The sequence below is a fragment of the Tarenaya hassleriana genome, unplaced genomic scaffold (assembly GCF_000463585.1).
Source record: "Tarenaya hassleriana unplaced genomic scaffold, ASM46358v1 Cleome3, whole genome shotgun sequence".
Taxonomy (NCBI): domain Eukaryota; kingdom Viridiplantae; phylum Streptophyta; class Magnoliopsida; order Brassicales; family Cleomaceae; genus Tarenaya; species Tarenaya hassleriana.
In genome coordinates this window covers 870,422-870,854 of record NW_010966177.1, presented here as the reverse complement: position 1 = coordinate 870,854, position 433 = coordinate 870,422, and positions in this window count along the sequence as shown.

Genomic DNA, 433 nt, shown 5'->3' with positions numbered 1-433 from the left:
TAGCAGTATAACCCGAAATCTCTATTTCGGATATACAAGTCATAGACGGTCTCTAGCAAGACACTATGACTACCTATCTCGAATAGAGTTTGTTTGTGATCTTTACGAACGCCAGAGATGATTCCAGTTGATGATCCTTTTGTATCGTGATATCATATGTCGAACATAAGGCATAGACAAGCCACCTTATCTGATTCGACTGCTTTCTCGTTCACTGAGTTCGACTGTCAGAAATAGACGACGTTCGTCTATAGTGCGGCCACACATTTCTACAGTCTCGTTCACACGAGGGACCCAGCGATATCTCTCTCTTTTACGAGAGGTACAAATCCCATCTTGACTATCTACAATCCAGTACATGATTCGTTTCGTGCCTGATACACGCCTTTATAATCCTCCTGTTACGCAGGACGTTTGACGTATTCAAAGCACG